This window comes from Mastigoproctus giganteus, chromosome 4 (genome assembly GCF_048544385.1).
Source record: "Mastigoproctus giganteus isolate SK-2022 chromosome 4, ASM4854438v1, whole genome shotgun sequence".
Classification (NCBI taxonomy): domain Eukaryota; kingdom Metazoa; phylum Arthropoda; class Arachnida; order Uropygi; family Thelyphonidae; genus Mastigoproctus; species Mastigoproctus giganteus.
The window spans coordinates 60,889,285-60,913,750 of record NC_143578.1 but is presented as its reverse complement, the minus strand read 5'-3'; positions in this window follow the sequence as shown (position 1 = coordinate 60,913,750).

The following is a 24,466-nucleotide window of genomic DNA, read 5'->3' as shown; positions in this document are numbered from 1 at the left end:
ATTTTGCTTTGTCCATTCCTGAAGGGTGGACAGAGCCCAGTTTGCCAGTGTCTCTCTTTTTTTTTTTTTTTTTTATGTGAACTCCAAACACGAGAGGTATTAGAACCTATAGTACTTAGTACCGTGCTTAGGTTGGAGGTTGAGAAGACGAAAGAAGATATTTGTTGACATTGGACTTGAACTTCTGTATCTAAGAATATATAAATTCATACACCGACCATTGAATAAAATTTTAAAATTTAATATGACTACAATCTTTACAAAAAAAAAAAAAAAAAAATATTTACAATAAACTATTACGGAATGCTAAAAACTGTAATAAAAAAGATCATTTACAATAAAATTTGCTAAAATATAAAACATTAAAAGCGCTAAAAATCTGATATATATATATTCTTAGACATTATATATATATTCTAAAAATATATATTCTTAGACATGAGTTTTCCCGACCTCAGAGGCCTCTTTCAGGATATTGAACTTCTGTAGATTGTAATTTTCGGGAAATACATATGAAGGAAGGTTGTTCCAGAAAACGGCAGTTGAATAAATAAATGAGGAAGATGAAAAGTTGGTTCTGTGGGTTTGAAGTTGGACAGTAAATGGATGTTGGCTGGTGGCGGCACATGTTTGGACTGTTTTGAAAGAGAGAGTGGGAATTATAGAAGCCAATTCAGAAGAACAGTGCCATGGGCACTGTTCTTCTGAATTGGTTGAATGAACAGTATCTGTAGAAGAGGCATGCAGAAGAAATAGTACGTTTATGAGAAAGCGAGTGGAGAAACTCTGTTAGAGATGAATCATTAATTAACCTAACTGCCCTCTTCTGAATGGAATCAAGAAGCCTGAGAGAGGTTTTGGGGGCACCACCCCAGAGGTGGGAACAATATTCCATGGCTGGGCGGAATTGGGATTTATACAGAGTGAGCAGCTGTTTGGAAGAAAAGTAACGCCGAGAGCAAAAGAGAAAACCAAGTTTTTTAGATGCAGAGGAAGCAATATTTGTAATGTGCTTGTGCCAAGAGAGATTAGAAGTCAGGGTAATCCCCAAAAGAGATATATCATTTTGCCTAGAAATTGGAGTGTCACTAAAGATAATCATAGGAGCAGAAGAATCCTTTTTGCAAGATATAAGACAAGACTGAGTTTTAGAAGGGTTGAAATCAACTAAGTTGTTTTTGCCCCACTGGAGAATTACCTGAAGATCGGCATTTAAGGAATTGGTAGCAGATTTTCGAGAAGTTGAAGCTGATTGAGCAGGAAAAGTTTTCTCAAAATGGAAAGTGGAATGCAATGTGCTATCATCGGCAAAACTATGGATAGGATTTCCAGTCAATGGAAGAAGGTCATTAATATACAAGAGGAAAAGAGTGGGGGAAAGAACTGAACCTTGAGGGACACCGGAATTAGTGGAAAAGTTAGAAGACAGAGAGCCATCTACCATCACCCTCAGTGAGCGATCAGAGAGAAAACTGGATAACCAATTACTAAAAAAAGTTGGCAAACCATAAGATGGGAGCTTGTTTAGAAGACCTTTATGCCAAACACGATCAAAAGCCTTTGAGATGTCGAGAGCAACTACTTGTGTTTCACCGAATATTTCCATTGAATTAGGCCATAAATGGGTAACATAAGCCAGAATAACACCAGTGGATTGACACTGACGGAATTCATACTGGCAATCATTGATCAGAAGGAAGGTTTCTAGGTAGTTTAAGAGTTGGCGGTTAATTGATTTCTCCATTACTTTAGAAAGAGTAGAAGTAATTGCAATGGGACGATAATTATATGGGAGGGATTTGTCACCCTTTTTAGGAACTGGCTGGATATGAGCAAATTTCCAAGCAGAAGGAAAAACACCTTTGGAATAAGAAAGTGAAAAAAGGCGGCAAAGAATAGGAGTAAGTTTAGGAGCACAGGTTTTGAGAACAAGTGGAGAAATACCATCGGAACCTGGAGCTTTCTTAGCATCAAGATTCATTAAAATCCTTCTGATATCATTTTGACGGAAGACCACAGGAGGCGTTGAATGGAGTGTGTTGAAAATGGTGGGAGGTGTTTTACCAAGATCATTAATACATGAGCTGGAAGAAAAATGGGATGCTAGCAGGTCAGCTTTATCCTTGGCTGAAGTGACAACAAAACCATCTGGTTTGGACAGAGGTGGGAGCAGAGATGGGCAAAAGTTGCGGCCAATAGCTTTGGCAAGAGACCAGAATGCTCGGCTACCATTAGGGCAAGAAGCAAGTTTTCTACTCTTAGCCTGTTCAAACTCTAGTTTGGACTGATTAATAACTGCTTTACAATTGTTGCGAGCTTTGGTGTAGGCAGAAAATGAAACTGAAGAATTAGAAACAAGCCAATTACGATATGCAACATTCTTCTCTTTAACAGCCTTAGCACATTTATTGGAAAACCAAGGTTTAGATACAGGACGAGATTTTACAGTGGAGTGTGGGATAAAGATACCATTCCTGCAAGAATAATTTCACTGACACGATCTGAGCAAACGTTGACATCAGAAGTTTTGAAACAGTAATCCGATCAAGGAAAAGAAGAAAAGAAGTCTCGCAGGTCATCCCATTTTGCATTCTTGTAATGCCAAACAACACGAGGTTGCGAATAGCCATGAGATAAAGGTTCCATTGGAGAAGAGACAATCACCAAGTTGTGATCTGAAGTGCCTAAAGGACGTCTCACTTTGACCGTGTACTTAGAAGGGTTGTTTTTGAGAAAAAGATCAAGCATATTGGCTGTATGATTTGGATTGTCCGGTATTCTTGTAGGTAAATGAACAATCTGTGCTAGGTCATTAGTAATTGCAAAAGCCTCAGCATCTCGACCTGCTGGGTCGGTGTTACTAGAAAACGGAAGCCAGCTGGAGTTGTGAATATTAAAATCACCAAGGAAAATTACCTCACTGTTAGGAAAGTTGGACTGGAGAAAGTCAAGTTGCAAAGAGAGGAAGTCAAAGAGCTCCAAGTAATTAGTGGAGTTGGGAGAACAGTAGAGACAACAGATGAATTTGACATAATGAGATAGAGAGATTTTAAGCCAGAGAAGATCAAAGAGAGGAGATTCCAAATTGCCAAGTCTCTGTCAGGGAATATCAGAACGGACATATGCACAAGTACCACCTTTGAGGCGAAAGGAATCATACAGGGAATAATTTGGGCATCTGAGATGAGCAGTAGTTGAATCAACCGATAACTGAGATTCTGTCAGAAAAAGTATATGGGGTTTGGCAGACTGCAAGTGGAAATGGACATCGTTGAGATTAGAATTGAGACCACGTATATTTGTGAAATGAATTAGGAAGTGCTTGGGAGGTTTAGACTTTCTCTATTAGTTTGACAATCATGGTGTATTCGATAGTAAGAAAAAGTGGGTGGGACATGCTGTATGAAGTAATGAAATTTTTGGATGTGGCGTACACGTGGTAAGAATATACCCAGATCCTTGACATAACGTGGCCTCGACAATGCTCCCCGCATACACACTACTTGGACTCCTTATAGTCACTATCTGGCAGTGTAGAGGTAGCAAGATTATAAACTAGCTGATCCGGAAGCCTCCTAGAGAGTTACCAATAGGTTCGGTCCGGTGTAGGTTCGGTTCGGTAGAGCTGTACCCTCGAAATGTAAAGAATATTAGATCTTGCCACAATGTTCATCTTAACATCAAAAGTCATCAATCATACTGCATGATGGAAGAGATAGGGAAGGGTTGACCGGAACTTAGCTCTAGAGACTAAACATGGTTTCCACCACTTCAAGCCTCCAATAAGCAAAGTGGTGGTATTTCACCGGTTGATGAGAGTCATCTACCACCTAGTACTGCCTGGTAACATAGAGGGGCGGCGTTCCTCCATGTGGTGTGGCCATCACACCTCTACCCCTGCTTACGTTGGTTCACACCTGGGTGGTCACCCACCATGTACTTGCGCATGGAGGTTATACCCAGGATTACTAGCAGTCCCACCATCGTGAAGGTGCAAGCAGAGGATTTGTCTGTCACAGACAGTCTAGACTTTGCCGAAATTGGGTCCACTTGACTTGAGTGTCACCCGAATATCAGTTCCATCAGTGTTTTTGACTCCCAGGTAGCAAGTACAGCTTTTGCTTGCTACCTGGGAGTGTCTCCAGTTGTGCCCTGAGTCTGCTGACACTGTTAGTACGAGGTCATCAGCAAATGCCTGTGATTTTATCTCGTCAAAGTCTATGGCTAGGAAGGAGTCCATTACTATGTTCCACAGTAGTGATCCAAGGACCGAACCCTGTAGACAGCCACAAAATGTATTCTTGGAGAGGGTCCCGTAGGGAGCCAACAATCCTGATGGATCTGTTTGTGAGGTAGCTCTTGATGATGCTGTAGAGGTTGCCTCGAATCCCAGCTACCCAAAGCCTTGCCAAGATGCTCGGCCACCAAAGTGTGTCGAATGCCCCAGCAAAGTCCACGGCAACCCCCGCTATTCGTGGTATCTGTATTCGCGATCGCTGATTTAATATAAAATGAAACCTAAAAAAATGTGAATTTTAAAGCGCCATGAACATTTTCTGCCATAAAAAAAATGGGCGTGGTTGTTTCTCGCTAATCCTTGTTCAGTATGTGTTATGCGCTTGTTCTGGAAGGTTTGGTCATTTGCTTTTAATTTATATGCTTATAAATTGAATAAATTTATCCATTTATAAATTGATATTCTTAGAAAAGTGATAAATCTACCATTTTGCAGTGTAAAACAGACTTTTTCGAGTGTGTTAACGGAAGAAAGTGACTTTATTGTGGACAAATTCTTTCTAACCCGTACAAAAATATGGCTACGAATAACACGGGAAATGTGAAAAGATCAAAGAAGGTGATGACTTTAGCAAATAAAATTGAGTTATTAGACAAAATTTCTAATGGTGAAAGTGTCTCCTCAGTGGCAAAACATTATAAAATCAAAGAGTCAACAGTACGGTCAATCAAGAAATCGGAAGAAAAAATCCGCTGTAGTGTCCGTGAAAACGCGCTAATTGCTTCAAAAATTTGTTCTGTAACTTGTGATGTTAAATTAGAAAAACTGGAAAAAGCTTTAAATCTGTGGATAGAAGACCGAATTCAAAATAAAATTTCGTTAAGTTCACTCATCATTCGTGAAAAGGCAAAACTCCTTTATCAACACTTTAACGAAACAGGCGATAGCACTGGCAGGATAAGTTTTTTAGTTAACAAAGGCGCTGGTTTGAAAGAGTTGTTTGAAATTTTTAATAAATATTACATTTAATATTAAATTGTTTCTTATTTTCATTTCGATGCCCTATGCTTGCATTTCACTATGTACTGTCTATGTACATAGTCATATTATGAAGGTACATATAATACATACATAGACAAAATTTTAGACTAGTTTTTCTTATATATTTCATACTTTGGAATGGAATCCCTTTATTACTATGGGAGCCATAACTCAGTATTCGCGGCATTTCTCAGGAACGTAACCTCCGCGGGGTTTACTGTAACCCTCCGCAGGGGTTTACTGTATAAGCAAATGTAAACTGGTTACCCAGTTTGTTGTAAGATTATAAGATGTGCAGCCCACATAAAAACATAAAATATAGGATGCTAATCTGCTATGAGTTTATACAGAAGGTGATGAAAGCATGATAAAATAACTCAAGTGGTATTTGAGGACTGTGCTGTTACTCAGCCTCCTTCAATTAAAGTCCAATAGCTGTTACAGATATCGGCACAGTTATGTGTATGATACAACTGAATTGTAATAGAGTTTACCCTCTTTAGTGGTGATAACTTCCTCAGGAGTTTACCATATACCATTAAAAAAAAAACACACTTAAAGTAAGCTATAACCCAGAGTGCTAAATGGAGGGGGATGAAAAGAAGGAAAAATGGGAAATTTGATATAGTAAAAACTAGACCAAAACCAGAGGGTTAGCTAGCATAAAGTACCTGGAAGTATTTATACATCCTACATTGTACCCAGCTGGAGAGGAAGAGCTTGAAATTTAAGATTTTTGACATATAGCTAAACTTATGAATGGTACTCACCATAGAATTTTTACCTGGTTTAAAGGTTTAACTATTTAGATCTACTAGCTAGCCTACTTAATATGTGATGATTGATTTAAATGAGGATGTCATGAACCTAACCCTGAGTGTTACCACTATGTAGGAATGATCTATTAATAGGTCATTCCTATAGGTCTACATGATGGCAGTACATAGAAAATAAAGCAAACCTTCTAATCAGAAAACTGTATGATATAAGACTAAAGAATAATTTAAGTGGCTATAGTAATTACTATGATGTAGTCACAAAGGAACTGGATGCAAAAAATAATTTTGATATCATATACTTGGATTTCAGGAAAGCTTTTGATACTGCTGCTCATGGAAGACTACTGTACAAATTGGAGCAGTATGGTATTAAGGGCAAGTTGCTACAATGGATAAAAGGATGGTTGAGTGGGAGAAGAGAGAGAGAGAGTGGTAATCAATGGACACTGCACTTCGTGGACTAATGTTATTAGTGGTGTCCCCCCAGGGTTCGGCATTGGGCCCATTGTTGTTTTATATATTTATCAGTGATACTGATATCATCGATAAATACACATCTCTCTATACATTAAAAAAGTTTTCCTCCTAGTGATATTTGAGCCAATGGGAGAAGAGCGATGCAGGTGCATCGTACAAGTGGGGGTGAGGCAATTACGTCACTACAAAAGCACAGGTAAATAATTACATAGATGATTTCCTGATTAGATTTTGATCAGTGCATTGTAATGTTAGTATATAATTAAAAGACGGGCGTAGAAAATTTGACTTACTCAATCATACCTCTACATTTTACGTGGGACAAAACGGGAGATAAATGGGGTTGACATAAAAATACGTGTAAAGTGCTCACTCTGTTGAATAGCATCACACCACAAGATGTCGAGGAGAGGTTTCATTTGAAATTATTGTTATGTGAAGCGAAACGTCTAAGGTGTTTCGAAGATGTGAGAACTGTGAACGGAGTGGTGTAAGAGACTTTTCAATAAGCTGCTCGAGTGGCTGGTCTAAGAAAATCGGTTGCTCGTGCGAAGGAAACTCTTTCCGAAGCAGCTTCAGCAATGATGACGAACAGGTTAAGACATTTTTTTGCATATTTGATATTGGCTGGGAGTTGGTGAGTGAGGCCCCTAGTGTTAATTATATTAATTAATATGTCATTAATATGTATATTAAATATTCATATTAATGAGAGTATCCTACTGCAACCCTTCTAAGTACACAGTGAAAGTGAGTGGTCCTTTAGGCACCTCAGATCACAACTTGGTGATTGTCTCTTCTCCAATGGAGCCTTTATCTCATGGCTATTCCCAACCTTGTGTTGTTTGGCATTACAAGAGTGCAATGGCGCCTCCGTAGCCAGGTGGGCAGGAGCAGCAGTGCGTAGCTCACACTTCTTGATTAGACCGGGGTTCAAGCCCGTGACCACCAAATACAGAGGATGTGAAAAGGTCAGGGAATGACCACCGCATATCCCCAGAGCAACATAGCCTTAGTTGCTAATGCTCCTAAAAACCAAATAATAATAAAAAGAATGCAAAATGGGATGACCTGTGAGATTTCTTTTCTACTTTTCTTTGGTCAGACTACTGTTTCAAAACTTCTGATGTCAACATTTGCTCAGATCGTGTCAGTGAAATTATTCTTCTAAGAATGGAATCCTTTATCCCACACTCCACTTTAAAATCTCGTCCTTTATCTAAACCTTGGTTTTCCTATAAATGTGCAAGGCCATTCAGGAGAAGAAGGTTGCATATCGTAATTGGCTTGTTTCCAATTCTTTAGTTTCATTTCCTGCCTACACCAAAGCTCGCAACAATTGTAAAGCACTTATTAATCAGTCCAAACTAGATTTTGAACAGGCTAAGAATGGGAAACTTGCTTCTTGTCCTAATGATAGCTGAGCATTCCAGTCTCTTGCCAAAGCTATTTGGCCGCAGCTTTTGCCCATCTCTGCTCCCACCTCTGTCAAAACCAAGGATAAGGCTGACCTGCTAGCATCCCATTTTTCATCCAACTCATGTATTAATGATCTTGGTAAAACACCTCCCACCATTTTCAACACACTCCATTCAATGCCTCCTGTGGTCTTCCGTCAAAAGGATGTCAGAAGGATTTTGACGAATCTTGATGCTAAGAAAGCTCCAAGGTCCTGATGGTATTTCTCCACTTGTTCTCAAAGCCTGTGCTCCTGAACTTACTCCTGTTCTTTGCTGCCTTTTTTCATGTTCTTATTCCAAAGGTGTTTTTCCTTCTGCTTGGAAATTTCCTCATATCCAGCCAGTTCCTATAAAGGGTGACAAATCCCTCGCATCCAGTTATCGTCCCATTGCAATTACTTCTAGTCTTTCTAAAGTAATGGAGAAATCCATTAACTGCTAAATCCTAAAATATCTAGAAACCTTCCATCTGATCAAGGATCACCAGTATGGATTCCATTAGTGTCAATCCACTGGTGACATACTGGCTTATATTTTCCATCTGTGGACAAATTCAACTCAAGCAGTTGCTCTTGACATTTCAAAGGGTTTTGATCGTGTTTGGTATAAAGGTATTATAAATAAGCTTTCATCTTATGGTTTGCCAACTGTTTTTTTGGAATTGATTATCCAGTTTTCTCTCTGATCGCTCACTGAGGGTGATGGTAGATGGCTCTCTGTCTTCTAAATTCTCCACTAATGCTGGTGTTCCCCAAAGGTTCAGTTCTTTCTCCACTCTTTTTGTCTTGTATATTAATGACCTTCTTCCATTGACTGGAAATCCTATCCAAAGTTTTGCCAATGATAGCACATTGCATTCCACTCTCCATTTTGAGAAACTTGCCCTGCTCAATTAGCTTCAACTTCTCGAATATACGCTACCAATTCCTTAAATGCTGATCTCCAGGTAATCCTCCAGTGGGGCAAAGACAACTTAGTTGATTTCAATCCTTCTAAAACTTAGTTTTGTCTTATATCTCGCAAAAAAGGATTCTTCTGCTCCTATGCTTATCTTTGGTGACACTCCGATTTCCTGGCAAAATGATATATCTCTTTTGGGGATTACCCTGACTTCTAATCTCTCTTGGCACAAGCATATTACAAATATTGCTTCCTCTGCATCTAAAAAACTTGGTTTTCTCTTTCTCTCTCGGCGTTACTTTTCTTCCAAACAGCTGTTCACTCTATACAATTCGCAAATCTGCCCTACCATGGAATATTGTTCCCACATCTGGGATAGTGTCTCCAAAACCTCTCTCAGGCTTCTAGATTCCATTCAGAATAGGGCAATTAGGTTAATTAATGACTCATCTCTAACAGAGTCTCTCCACTCGCTGTCTCATAGACGCACTGTTTCTGCTGCATGCCTTTTCTACAGATACTTCCATGGGCACTGTTCTTCTGAATTGGCTTTTATAATTCCTGCTCTCTCTTTCAAAACAGTCCAAACATGTGCCACCACCAGCCAACATCCATTTACTGTCCAACTTCATACTCGCAGAACCAACTTTTCATCTTCATCATTTATTTATTCAGCTGCCATTCTTTGGAATAACCTTCCTTCATACGTATTTCATGAAAATTACAGTCTACAGAAGTTCAAGTCTAATGTCAACAAACATCTTTCATCTTCTCAACCTCAACTCATGCACTAAGTACTATAGGTTCTAATACCTCTGGTGTTTGGGGTTTTCATAAAAAAAAGAAAAAAAGATCTAAAAAAGTTAGGCAGATGGGCTGAGAATTGGCAAGTGAAGTTTAACATTGACAAATACAAAGTACTGCATGTAAGTAGCAGTAACCTCAGAGAAATATACCAACTGTGTGGTGTTACACTCACTGTAGTGGAGAATGAAACAGATCTGGGGGTAATTGGTGCAGTCAGATATGAAGTTTTCTGAGCAGTGCAGACAGGCTGCCAGAGCAGCTCATGGGGTCTTGTCAATGATTACAGAGAAGGGCAACAAGACTGGTGAGGGGGGAAAAAAGGGAGTGCTCTTACAAAGAAAGGCTAAGTTCTGCAAATTGCAGCATCTGGAGACTAGGCACCTGCAGGGTGATCTGATTGAGGTGTATAAGGCCTTGAATGGATTGAGCAGGCTCAGCACTGATGGGATTCTTCCTCTTACTCAGATTACATACCTGATGGGGCATAAACTGAAATTGAGGAAAGACAGTTGTCAAATAGATGTTTGGAAATTTGCCTTTAGCCAGCAGGTAGTTGAATTCTGGAACAAACTTCCATTTGTCATGGTTGGAGTTAATAGCTTAAATAAATTCAATGAGGAACGGACATCCATTTATAGGAAATGGATCTGTTAATTTTTTTTTGGCCGATTCTACATAAACTTGCTTTCTTGCATCATATGCCTCTACTAATGCTAATTAATTATTATTATTATTATTATTATTATTAGCCATATGGTACAAGGAAGCCTTGAGGCTTATGCTGCACCAGCCAAAAAAAAAAAAAATTTCCCCGAGTTACCCTGAGAGAGAGAGAGAGAAAGAAGCAGAAAGGAATCACCAAGAAAGAGAAGAATGATGATATCCAGCTCAGGACCTTGGGTTTGCCAAGTCCATACTCACCAGATGTGAGCCCCCGGGGTCTAATGTACCACCATTCTCTACGTTGTTATCTGCTGACAGGAAATAGGATAGGATGATGAAGCAAATAATATGTTAGAATGAACAGAAATTATAATTGAAAAATCAGAGAAAAGAAAATGGATAGCTACATATAATCTAAATGTAGTCCTGTTGTACATTTAGATTATAAATGAAAAACCTGAAGTTATCTGAGTATTCAAATGGAAGTGAAATGAAAACAGAGGTAAACTGAAATATATTTAGGAAAAATAAACATCCAACAAGAAAGAAAACTGTTTGATATCTGATTGCAAAAATGAGTTTAATTCACTATAATGAAATTTCATTATAGTGAATTAATGAAATTTCATTATAGTGAATTAAATGATGGCCATCAATTCCATTTCATCATAATGAAATGGAATTGATGGCCTATGTCTCATCTCTGAGGAGATGAGACAGAGACCACATAAATTAAAATATACCAGAGAAATAAAAAGAACCAATGACCTCTGTCTCATCTCTGAGGAGATGAGACAGAGGTCATTGATTCTTTTCATTTCTCTGGTATATTTTAAATCCTGTTCATAATTGGGTAACCTAATTATGTCTTAATTTTATTAAAATAAATATTACTTCAACTGATGAACCAGTTAAATTCAGTTCATTGAAATAGATAAATAAACTAAAATATATGGAAATTTCCATTTTTTTAAATTTATCTATTTCAATAAACTCAAATTAACTGGTTCGTTGGTGAAGAAATATTTATTTTAATATGATTATCCCTGGTGCTCAAGGCCTCTTCTCTAATGTCTTTAATTTCTTATCTTAATTTTACCACATCTTATACAACCAGTTACATGCATACCCTGTATTCAGGTAATGACTGGAAGGCTACCTCTAGAGCAGCATTTAGTTTTCACGTCAACGTGTTTTCACTTAAGACATGAAGTACTATACAAGCATCTGCCAATTGAAATTGATTGCACTGGTGCATGTAAAGAAGAGAAGACTGTATCTGGACTCTTGGTTGATCAATGGTAGGAGAGAGGGAATGATAGTACTAAGGGTCACATTATAAATAAATTCTTTCTGCACATAAATATTAATGGTAACCTTGGTCCAGATGGTTTAGTCCAAATTTAGATGCCACCTTCTTCTTGACATGACACAGATCATATTTTGCAAAGTTGCATGAGTTAGGTGTTGTGGACTGTTCTGCTTGCAAACTTGGGGACATATATATTAAATGACTGTTATGAGTACTCTGATCTTAGGGAGGAATTAATAGTGGGGTCACCAAATCTACATGCATTGAATCCTGGATGTGAACAACTTCTAGTAGGGAGGTGGATTTTCAAATCCTTCCAAGAGTTTTCCATCCAGGTGTTTTGAAGGTTAATCTTGTTACAACAGAAGAGCAGGGAAATCAATTGTTACATCATGTAATGAGGTCTTGTGGCCGACCGGAGAACAAGCAGTTTGGCTAATTATTAGAACGGATTTCAGTATTTCAACAGGGTAGGTGCAAGATGTGTGGTGCCATTCTAATTATAAGTGGGAGCTTACCCTGTGCAGGCAATAACACCAAAACTGTTTCAGAGAGAAAAACAATCTCCTCAGTGTAATGTAAAGAAGAACCATCAGTTTCAGCTATTTGCATTGCACCATTCCTCATGCAGAGGCGATCGTTCTATGAACCAACAACATGTACATTTCAGATGGCTCAGTAGTAATGCACTGTGGCAAACTCAGTGTGTCTCAGACTATAAGTACATCAGATGATTTCAGTAAGATCACAGAGTTACTTGTACTGTGTGTGACTTGGATCACGTAACACAGCGGCAGCCCCCAAGGCAGAATGCGCTGGTCCCAAAGGAACTAGTAGTTGTTGGTGACTCTACTGTCAGGGAAACAGGAAACATGCTTTGTAAAAAAGATAGGTGGAACAGGACCAGGGTATGTCTGCCAGGGGCAAAGGTTGATGACGTTGTAGAGCGGATATCATCTTTTAAGGGCACAAAAGGTGATATAGTTGTACACGTTGGCACTAATGATATTAAGAGTAGGAGACTGGCGGAATTACTTAACAAGTACAGGTCACTGTTGAAAAAAAGCCGTGAATTAGGGTTGAATTTGAAAGTGTCTGCAATTCTGCCCAGACACGATAGGAGGGAGTATATGATGAGAGCCCTGTCGATAATTCGGCCCTGGAAAGATTGTGCAAGGCTCAAGGGGTAGAATTTTTTTCAGCCTGGTCTGTACTTGTTAACAGGAGAGACTGCTTCTACAGGGATGGGATACACTTAAATAGAAAGGCTGCAAGAATGTTTGCTGATGCTATCGAGGCAATGTTAGGTGGGTTGGAAAACTGCTAGATTGGGGGGGATACAAGGACTAATAGATTAACGGTAGCCACTGGCAGAGGTGAAAGTGATTCTTGCACTGCTTCTATTGGAATGAGCAGCAGCCTGGAAAATAAGATGCAGGATATTTCAGAGACTGCTGGGAATCATTGGGTACAAGTAAACACATGGGTTGCATTAGGGTAGCTAAGAAAAAGAACAGGTGCATGTATACTTGCGTGTACACCAATGCTACGAGTTTAGTAAATAAATTTTATGAATTTGAGGTATTGCTCAAAACATCAAAGGTAGATATTGTTGGGATTTCAGAGACGTGGTGTCACACAGATATAAGAAATGCAGAACTGGAATTTTTAGAGTACAATATCTACAGAAAGGATAGACAGGATAGGAAGGGAGGAGGGGTTATGCTATTAGTTAAGAAATACATAAAATCCAAGGAAGTGAAGCCAGTGGACATCGCTGGACAGTGCAGTGTCGAGTCAGTTTGGTGTGATGTAAGCATTGGGAGATCAAAATTGAGAGTAGGAGTGTGCTATAGGCCTAATGACTCTGATGAGTATAATAAGAAACTGTACAGGGAAATAGAGTGGGCCAGTAAATCAGAGAGTCTTATAATGGGGGATTTTAATTTCTCAGATATTGACTGGAATTTGGGGGCTGGTCACTCACACACTAGCAAGGCTTTTGTGGATTTATTGGATAACTGTTTTCTACATCAGCATGTTCGAGAGGCAACTAGAGGGAGTAATACTCTTGATTTGATTATCAGTAGTGATTCTTCATGCATTAAGAATCTACAGATAAATGAACCACTAGGTGGGAGTGATCACAGTGTGCTGAAGTGAGATTTAATCAAAGAGGTAACTACCATTAGGTAAAGGGAAGGGTTATTGCTTTCATAAAGGCGACTACGATGAACTGAGACAGTATTTAAATTCTATACAGTGGAACCAACTGATGATGTTACCAACAGCAAATTCAAAATGGGAAGCAGTCAAAGAACTTATCTTGGAAGCTACTAGGCATTACATACCAACTAAGAAATATTGTTCAAGGTTTAGGCCTAAATGGATGTCACATGAACTAATGAGACATATGGCAGAGAAGAAAAATGCATGGGATACATACAAATTAACACATGACACAGAAGCCTATGATAGATACAAGTTGATCTGTAACCAAGTTACAAAGGAGTTTAGGCAGGCGAAGGCAGATTACGAGAAATCTTTGGCAAGGGATGCAAAGAAAAACGGCAAAGAGTTCTTTACGTATATAAAACTCTAGAAGGAAGGGGATGAATCAGATTGGTCCACTTGATATCGATGGGTCAACTGTTGATGATCCTGCTCAGGTAGCTAACAAACTAAATGAATATTTTGCATCAACATTCACACATGAGTTATTCAGCGAGGGGAATGCCAGAGGTGTATTCAACTCTGGCAGTAAGCTAGAGAATTTTGTAATAACTGAGAGTAATGTGGGGGAGAAATTGTTGAAAATAAACACAAGAAAGGCACCTGGGGTGGATGGGATCTATCCAGTTATATTAAAGGAGGCAGCAAAGGAAGTAAGCAAACCCTTAGCCATAATTATGAGAGCTTCCTTGGACTCGGGGGAGGTACCCATGGACTGGAGATGTGCAAATGTAGCCCCAATTCACAAAGGAGGATCAAAGGCTGACACAAGTAATTATAGACCTGTGAGTTTAACTTCTGTTCCCGGAAAATTAATGGAGGCACTGGTTAAAGAAGCACTGCAGGATCATCTAGACAAGACTTCAGTTATAGCTCGGACACAGCATGGTTTTGTTAAGCGGAAGTCTTGCCTGACCAATTTGATTGGATACTGTGATGCAGTCACAAAAGAACTGGATGCAGGGAATAACTTTCATATTATATACTTGGATCTTAGAAAGGCTTTTGATACTGTTGCATATGGAAGACTGCTGCACAAATTGGAACAGTGTGACATTGGAGGCAAATTGCTGCTGTGGATAAAGGGGTGGTTGACGGGGAGAAGACAGAGAGTGGTAATCAATGGACACTGCTCATCGTGGACTAATGTTATTAGTGGAGTCCCTCAGGGTTCAGTATTGGGTCCATTATTGTTTTCTTTATTTATTAATGATATTGATGATGGTATATCAAGCTTAATGTCCAAGTTTGCAGACGATACGAAGATTGGCAGGGTTGTCAAGGACACTACTGACACTATGCTGCTGCAACAGGATCTGTAAAGGTTGAGCAGATGGGCTGAGAGGTGGCAAATGAAGTTTAACATTGACAAATGTAAAGTACTACATATGGGAAACAGCAACCCGAGAGCAACGTATCAACTCTGTGGTACTACACTGACAGTGGTAGAGAATGAAAGGGACCTGGGGGTGGTTGTGCAGGCAGATATGAAGTTCTCTGAGCAGTGCAGACAGGCTGCAAGAGTAGCTCATGGTGTATTGTCAATGATATATAGGAATTTTTCTAGCAGGGTTAAGGAGGTGATATTCCCTTGTATAAGGCAATGGTCAGGCCACACCTAGAGTACTGTATACAGACCTGGAGGCCTCATTTCAAGAAGGATTTAGAGCTGCTGGAACAAGTACAGAGAAGGGCAACAAGAGTAGTGAATGGAACAAATGGGTGCTCTTACGAAGAAAGGCTTAAGTTTTGCAAATTACAGTGTCTGGAGACTAGGCACCAGCGAGGTGATCTGATAGAGGTGTATAAAGCCTTGAATGGTTTGAGCATGCTCAATGCTGATGGGCTTCTTCCTCTTGCTCAGAATAATCACTTGAGAGGGCATAAATTCAAATTGAGGAAAGACAGATGTAGGATAGACGTGCGGAAATTTGCCTTTAGCCAGCGGGTGGTTGGTTGGTGGAACAGACTTCCATCCCTTGTTGTGGAAGTTGATAGCCTAAATAAGTTTAAGGCTCAGCTGGACAGGTAATTCGAACGAACAGAGGGGTGAAGTGGAAGTGGTTATTTTTTATTTTTTTATTTTATTTTTTTTTTTATTTATTTATTATTATTTTTTTTTTTGGCTGATGCTGCATAAGCTTGCTTTCTTGCATCAAATGCCTCTACTAATGCTATGCATTTTTTCTTGGATGGTTCTTGTGCAGATTGACTTTGGACGTCATTGCCTACTTTTGAATGGATGTTACCTCATTCTCTGTACAATATTATACGCATAAGCCTCAGGCTTCCTTGCACCATATGGCTAATAATAATAATAATAATATTGTATGTATGATAATATAAATATACAGCAGAGTTAATTTGGCAGGGACTGCCTGATACAATAAATAAAAAAAAATAATAATAATACTCTCTGCATGTAACTGTAACAAAAGAAGAATATCATGCTGGTTTGACGCCTCTGTAGCCAGATGGGAAGGAGCAGCAGTGCATAGCACACGCTTCTTGATTAGACCGGGGTTCGAGCGCGTCACCACCAAATATGGAGGATGCAGAAAGGTCATGGAATGACCACCACTTATCCCAGAGCAATATGGCCTTAGTTGCTAATGCTCATAAAAACCAAACAAACATCATGCTGGTTGTTATAATGCAGGTGTTATTGTGGCTTGCATTAGGTGAGTGCCCAGTGGACATTGGTCATTGCTTTAAGCCTAGCAATGTCAACCATCAGAACAATTCTAAATAATGCTGAGATTAAAAAAAAAAATAAAAAAACTTCTGCTAAATCCACCACTGTATCGATGGCAACAAAACTGACACATTTTAGGAGCGATGAAGACGGAACAACTATTAATCATAAGGGTGGAAGATCAAAATCATCATCTATAACCATCTCTAAGAACAAGACAAAAGATCAGGAACAGAAACAATTTAAAGTCAGTTGTGGTTCATTTGTCATGTTCAAACATTGCAGCAACCAGCATAGCATAAAATTGAGTGGTGAGGCAGTGACTGCTGACCAACAAGCAACACTTGTTGGTCAGCATTGAATTCACTGACATGCTTAAAGCAATCACTAAGTATGGTAACTACTCTTGCCAGCTTTTCTTCGATGTGAATGAACAATTCTAAATAATGCTGAGAAGAAAAAAAAAACCTGCTAAGTCCACCACTGTATTGATGGCAACAAAACTGTCACATTTTAGGAGCGATTTGTTGGAGAAGACAGAACAACTATGAATCGTATGGGTGGATGATCAAAATCAGCATTTATAACCATCTCCAAGAACAAGACAAAAGATTAGCAACAGAAACAATTTAGAGTCAGTCATGGTTGATTTGGCAGGTTCAAACATTGCAGCAACCAGCATAGCATAAAATTGAGCGGTGAGGCAGTGACTGCTGGCCAACAAGCAACACTTGTTGGTTAGCATTGAATTCACTGTCATGCTTAAAGCAATCATTAAGCATGGTAACTACCCTCGCCAGCTTGTCTTCAATGTGAATGAAACCGACCTTTATAGAAGTGCATACCGTCATGCACTTTTGTCTACCAAGAAGATAAACATGTATCAAAATAAAGCCACCAAGAACCACTTCAGGATCTTTCCAGGTGGTAATGCTTCAGGCAATTTTAAGTTGAAGCCCATGCTTATCTACTACTGGATGAAATACCCAAGCGATGAAAGGATATTCTAAGGAGCAACTGCCTGTCATCTGAAAGTCAAGCAAAAAATGCCTGCCTAACAAGAGACAGCTTGCAGCAGTGGTTCATCTTCAGTTTTTGTCTAGAAGTGTAGCATTATTGCAAGGAAAACTACCTGGAGCCCAGAGCATTGTTGGTGCCCAACAATGCCCCTGGCCACTCTGAGAATTTGGGCAGACTACAGTCTTTATTTGCTATAACAGTGGCATTCCTTCCACAAACACAACATCACTGATTCAGCCAATGGATCACAATATCATTTCAATTTGAAATGATATTATGATTGTCCTTCAGGGATTGGTTGAAGCCTTTCTACATTTTGCATCCATTTCCTTTGTTACTGTGTAGTGGATAATCAGTTTAGTCAGACAAGATCTCCCTTTAATGAATCTGTGCTATTCGAGAAGAATAGAATTTCTTGTTAAGATGATCCTACGTTACTTCTTTAACCTCTGATTCCCTTTATTTTTCCTGGAACAGAAGTCAAGCTTAGAAGTCTGTAATTGCTAACTTCTCCCTACAATCTCACTTTGTGAATTGGAGATACATTTGTACATCCTCAGCCCATAGGAATCTCTCCTAAATTCCAGGACACCCTCATAATTATGGCCAGAGATTTGCTTACATCTCTGGCTGTTGCTTTTAATGTAATTGGATAGATTCCATCAGCCCAGAATATCTTATTTACTTTTAGCTTCAAAAATTAACCTTTTCCTTTCCTTTTAGCTATTACAAAATTATTTAGCTCCCAGTTATAACTTCTTATATTTCTGGTATTCCTCTCTAAATACTTCTTCACGTGTGAATGTAGATGCAAAATATTTATTTAGTTCATCATCAAACTGAACAAGATCATCAATGATTATTCATCCAAGTCATTCATCCCTTTACTTTTAGTGTTAACATAAGCAAAAATTTTTTTGTTACATTTCTTTGCATTCTTAGCTAAAGCTTCTCATAATCTGCTTTAGCTTGCCTACCTCCCTTAGTGAGTTGATTGCAGACTAGTCTATGTCCCCTGATAATTTATAATCATTTCATGCATTTTTCTTCTTTGCCACTAGTCTTATCAATTCATCTGACATCCATTTAGGTAGAAACCTAATAACAAATAATAAACAAACAACAATTTGCAATAAAAAGCATGTGAAGAGAAGATGGCTGGTAGAGATGGATATCAGTATTCATTTTGGAATTATATTAAGTATATTAAATTGAAAATTTGTTACATTTTTTTTTATAATTAATATTGAATTTTGAATCTTAAAGTTTTTCCTTATTATTATGAACCTTCAGAAACTAATGCTAGCAATTTTATTTATATAAAAAGTGTCCGTCGGGCTGGGATAAAAATCGGTTCGATTGGGGTTGGGTATGGGTAATGAATTTTAAAACAAATTTGGGCTCGGGTTGGGTTGTCTAGACTTCGGGCCGGGCCAGGTTAAGCGGGGAAAGCTTTTATTCTTGCATAATATTACTACCTGCTACTTACTCTACTGAATCAATGTTAGTGATGGAGTTAGCATTGCTAGTGCCATTTAGGAAGTGATGTCATTTCCGTAAGAAAATTTCGTTACCAATTGGTTTTGCTACAGTCCGAAAATGTAGTAGGTGCCGCCAAAGATGTTTTTGCATCAAAAATTTCAAATATGTGGGCTACAGAGCCTGGCAACCAGGTGCCTAAGAAAAGGAGGAGTCATTGTCGTCTGTAAGGCTTTCTGAAAAGAGACAGTAAAATAAATGAAGGCAAAATTTTCATTGTTATAAATCATTCCAGAACTAAACTCCATAAATTCAAATTACAGGGAAAAAGTTTCAGGATTGTATGAAGTTTTGTTTTACCCAATGAGTTAATTACTGGAATAAGTTACTTCTGTGAGTAATTGAGGCCGACAGCTTGGGGAAATTCAAAGGTTAGTTTGATAGCTATGAGGGAAACGTATAGGTTGTTTATCTCTCTATACATTAAAAAAGTTTTCCTCCTAGTGATATTTATTTGAGCCAATGGGAGAAGAGGGCGGGGCAATTAGAGCACTACAAATGTGCAGGTAAATAATTACATAGGTCATTTCCTGATTAGATTTCGATTAGTATATTATAATGTTAATATATTAGTATAATGTTGTTATTATACAAATATTTATAAAAAACTAAACTATTTACAATCATACCTGTACTATATCGGGATGATGGATCCCGTCATCAGCAGACATTAATATACAAAAAATGGTACAATGGAACATAAAATGATGCTGGGCATAGTCATGTATTAGGCAGTGAAGCACATGCACGAGGTTGGTGAACATTAAATGGAAGGAACGCAAATGGGTTACTGGGCAAAATCTGATGCTTGCTGTTGACAATGCAGAGCATGTACGTGGGGCACATTGAAAGACAACTGCCTCCATAATGTTCACCGACCTTATGCGCGTGCTTCACTGTCTAATACATGACCACGCCTGGCATCATTTTATGTTCCATTGTAATGTCAGCTGATGAAGGGACCATTTACAGTTTGTATATTTGCAAATATTTGTATAGTTTGTAAATATTTTAGTCCTGCTCTTTTGGATGCAACAATATTCCTCATACATTATGGAACCCAAAGTAAAAGACCTTTTCCTAAGTGACCTATGTAAACGCAGGTAAATAATTACATAGTGATATTTATTCCACCTTGAGAATGCCATGTGGTGGTGGTGGGATAGCCAATGGGAAAGAGGGATGCACGTCATGTGTTACAAGTGGGCAGGGTAAATAATTACATAGGTCATTTCCTGATTAGATATCAATCAGTGTGTTTTGACAGGTGTGTGTCTTTTAAGTAGAAAAGATTTGACTTACCCCACCATACCTCTACATTTTACATAGAAAAGCATGCACAGGGGGCAGAGCCCCCTAGTTTATTATTTATTTATTTTGTTTATTTATTTATTTATTTATTTTTTTTTTGGCCAGCAAAGCAAGCCTGTTGCTTTCTTGCACAAAATGGCTAATGCTAATACAACAGTGCAATCTCTGCTATTATCTAATTAGTACAGAAATAAAAAAAATATATTAAAAACAAGTTACTTTTACTTTTTTTCATAACTTTATTTATGAAAATATTCAGTCTCATGTGTTTTTATTATGCCCACCTCCCCTGCCAGAACATGTTGTGTTCAAGTGGAGATAAAAGTTTGTGAACCACTGTTCTTGACTATCCCAAGGATAGTTTATCAAAAATACATAAAACTGTTGAATAAGAGAAAGTGTACATATGATATTAAGTTCTCTTTTTATGTTATCCATAAGTAAGGAAAATATTTTGAATAACTCCTATTTGAATGAAGATGACCCAAACAGAACATTGGAATTTGCCAAATAATTTTTGGCCTTGAATGTTACAAACCCAGATATCACTAACAATGGGTATCTGAGTTTGTAACCAGGAGGTGTTCTCAGACCTTTTTTTTCTTGGAAGAAGCCACAACAGTAGAAAGCTATGTGAGACAGCTAAAAGGCAAAATCATTCCATTAATGCAGTCTAAAATCAATTTGCAATGTTGCTTTTTTTATGCAGGATGGAACACAGCTCACTTTGCAAAAATTGTTTGCAATTTTTTTGATGAAAAGTTCCCAGGCCAGTGGATCAGATGGCAAGGTCCCATTGAATGATCACTGTACTCCCCATATTTAATGCCTTCTGTGGAATTCTTAAAGGATAAAATATTTACTATATCAATAGTTAGAGAATTTGAGAATATTTCTGAGGAAATGTGTTTTGCTTTGCTTTATGTCACTCTATGCCCAAATAACTAGTTTTGTAAAAATCAAAATAGTGACCATATTGAACACAAGTTTTATTTTTTTTTTATGTATGCTCTTTCTATTGTGTTAACATTAATTAAAATATTTAAAATAGTGTTATCCACATTCAAACATATTTCCTTAGTTTTGGACTGCCCTATATATATATATATTGTAATTAAAGTAAAAGTAAAGTGCAGCCATTATCAACTCACTGCAGGATGGAAGCCTCCTAAACAATTCATGTTGAGGGAAATGGACCATAATCTACCACGCTGGTCCAGTGCGGGTTGGCAGATCGACCGTATTCAGCAGGCAGGGGCTTGAACCCCGGTCTACTCAAAGAGCATGTGCTACTGCACTCCCGCTCCTGCCCACTCGGCTACGGAGGCCTTCTCCGTAATTAGATATTTTTGTAATTAGATATTTTTAATTTGCTTTCTGCAGTAACTGAAACTTTTGATGGGCTCTTTTAATGAAATTTTTTGTTTCTGGATTGTCCCTGTTATAACGTTGGTCTAGAAACCTGATTATATCTTAGATAACTCACTTCTATTGATATTGTTGCCCTGTAGGTGTCAGCAATATACACTATGCTGTTACTTTATTAGGTACACCTACCTAGTAGCATGTTGAGTCTCCTTTACCCTTTAAAACAGCCTGAATTCGTCTAGCCATGGATTGAACAAGATGCTGAAAATTTTATGCAGGAATGGAGTACCATGCAGACATGAGTGTGTCATGCAGTTCCTTGAGATTTGACAGAGGTGTAGGCCTGCAGTGAACAGCCATTTCCAGCTCATCCCAAAGATGTTCAATAGGATTGAAATCCTATTGAACATCTTTGGAATATGCCACTTTATTAGGTACACCTACCTAGTAGTGTGTTGAGCCTCCTTTACCCTTTAAAACAGCATGAATTCGTCTAGGCATGGATTGAACAAGATGCTGAAAATGTTATGCAGGAATGGAGTACCATGCAGACATGAGTGTGTCACGCAGTTCCTTGAGATTCAACAGAGGTGTAGGCCTGCAGCGAACAGACCTTTCCAGCTCATCCCAAAGATGTTCAATAGGCTTGAGATCCGATGACTGAGCGGACCACTGCAGCAAAGAAAAGTCATTGTCATGTTTCTGGAACCATTCCATAGTGATTCGGACTTTATGCACTGGTGCATTATCCTGCTGGAAGTAACCATCTGACTGAGGATGTCAACATGAACGGATACACTTGGTCAGCAACGATGTTTAGGTACGATGTGGCATTCAGACGTGAATCTATGGGTATCAATGGACCCAACATGTTTGTTGTTGTTTGTTTGTTATTTGGTTTTTAGGAGCATTAGCAAGTAAGGCCATATTGCTCTGGGGATATGTGGTGGTCATTCCCTGAGCTTTCCGCATCCTCCGTATTTAGTGGTCACAGGCTCAAACGGCGCTTCCGTAGCCAGGTGGGAAGGAGCAGCAGTGCGTAGCACACGCTTCTTGATTAGACCGGGGTTCGAGCCCGTCACCACCAAATACGGAGGATGCGGAAAGGTCAGGGAATGACCACCGCATATCCCGGAGCAATATGGCCTTAGTTGCTGATGCTCCTAAAAATCAAAACAACAAACAACGGGCTCAAACCCCGGTCTAATCAAGAAGCATGTGCTACGCACTGCTGCTCCTGTCCACCTGGCTACGGAGGTGCCTACCCAACATGCACCAAGAAAACATTCCCCACTCCATAACACTGCCCCCACCACCTTGCACAGTAGTCGTCAGACATGACAAGTCCATGGATTCATGTTGTTTTCACCAAATTCTGAGCCTTCTATCAACATGATGCACCAGGAACTTTGACTCGTCAGACCAAGCAACTGTTTTTCAATCCTCGATGGTCCAGTGCTGGTGTTGCTGTGCCCATAGGAGGTGCACTCACTTGTTCTTCATTGATAATAAAGGTACACGATGTGGCCATCAGCTGTTGTAGCCCATTTGTTACAAAGTGTGGCTAGTGGTCCGTTGCGATATTTTGCTCCGCACCAAGGTGGTATTCTGACGTGATGTGTGATATTGTGGCCCATCTGTTTGCTTGTACAATTCTAGCCATCCTCCTCTGACCTCTCTCATCAACAAGTGATTTTCTTCCACAGGAGTGCCATTGAGAGGATGTATGCTGTTCATTGCACCATTCTTGATACACCCTGTGGTGCGTGTAAAGTTCAGGAGAACTGCCATTTCAGAGATGCTTTGTCCAGCACATCTTGCACCTACTACCATGTTCAAAGTTTGTTAGATCACTCCTTTTCCCCATTCTTGCTGCGGTTTATATGCTTAACTGATACTAGAAGGGTTGTTCTGCTGCATTTATATCCACAACTGTGGTCATGTGACTTGCAGCTTTGTGGGACAAACCATTTGTGTGCACAGCAGGGGTTACCTAATAAAGTGGCAGCACAGTGTATATGTATGAATATTTTATCTATGATGGTTGAGATGATCCAGCATTCTTTCAAACAGTAGCTATAAAAGCCAAGGCCATCTCTGTTTATGTCAGATGCTAGTCATCAGCTCTGATCTTATCATGAAAATTGTAAACAGATGTATCTTACATATCATTACTTGTTCTGACCCATATTTTCTTATATTTCGCATCCATGCCCCTTTCATCAGATTCTTGTTGAAGACATTCTGTTTTATGAGCATGTTCATCAAGACATTTGAAAAGCAGAATTAGGCTTTAGAACTGATTAAATTCTCATTTTGCTATATGACATCTTTTAATTTCATTTTAGCTGAATTACATTTTTCAAATATTTATATTAGTCTATTTTTGTAAAACTTGCTAGTATATATTCTAGTTGGATATATTCTGTTTTTATATCATCATGTATTTTAATTTTACTTTGTTGTTTTGTTACACGCATCCTCCTGTTTTAAACCCCGGTAAAGCAACACTGCTCTGTTTATCATTTTCTTTCTTTTTTTTTTTTATACTGTACAGTATTTACATGTTATAAATTGGTTGCTCTGTTTAAAAAAACTTTCGTATCTGAGCCATTACAGATAAAT